Below are 1,002 nucleotides of genomic sequence, written 5' to 3'. Positions count from 1 at the left end.
TTATACAAAGTAATGTAAGCTAGTACTCGACAAACTAGGTCTTGCATATGTAGATATTATGGCACACAATGCAGAGCAACTGGTACCCATCTCAAATGCTAGCAGAGCAGGGAGGAAAGGTAGAAGTTTTCAAAGAGGACAAAAAGAACACAATCCATATTTTCCTTAAACTCCAAAAATTTGGAGGGGGGGGGAATCTTTATGGCAAGCACTAAGCCTTATTAAGCTGAATGGCCATTTAATTATATGAAAATTGTTCAGTCTTGATAGTGACATGGATAGGGAACAGGAACGGCTGGCAGGGAGGGACAACACTGCAGATATGGCCAGCTGGCATCAGTAATGCTGATGTGGGTGAGGCAAGGGAATAGCAAGCTCAGAGTGGCATGGCTGCACCAGCAGGAGTGGCAAGTTGGCTTCACTGGGGTGCTGGCACTGCCCTGTCCTAACCACCATTCTGCCCGAAATGTTCCAGTAAGCGACAGAAAACATCTGCATGGGCATCACTCCCCACCTGCCAGCTCCTGGAAAGAAGTTAAACGTGGGTCTTTTAAGTTGGCTAGGATTGGGCACACTAGAGTAACTATGTTCACAGCTGCTTCTCGTTCCACCTAAAATGCATGCATTCCAAAGCTGTAGTCCAAAGCCTTTAGAAACTACTGTTGTGGGCTCTCAAAACTTCAGAATTCTCCGTTTCTTCCTCCAGAGAGAGAATGTGTTTTGATGACTAGGACAAGTTTTCAAGTATACTTATCGGTCTGCGAGGCTAGAAGTACAGCGGGAATCTTTTCTCCATCAGTCTCACATTAGCACCCTTCACATATTAAAGGCACATTTGTACAGGTATTCGTGCCAAGACCAGACTGGGACCACTGCGGATGGCAAGCTGGTTCATGGAGGTTCAGTGCATCTGCAGATTGCATCATCAGCGACACAACAAAATTAAAATAATTTAGAAATGTATGGTGTAAGAGCATGGGGAAAAATCTGTCCTAGTCTGCC

This window comes from Podarcis gaigeae, assembly GCF_964106915.1.
Source record: "Podarcis gaigeae genome assembly, chromosome: 6".
In the NCBI taxonomy this organism is placed as follows: domain Eukaryota; kingdom Metazoa; phylum Chordata; class Lepidosauria; order Squamata; family Lacertidae; genus Podarcis; species Podarcis gaigeae.
The sequence above is the reverse complement of the archived record's forward strand: the minus strand, read 5'-3'. Positions refer to the sequence as shown.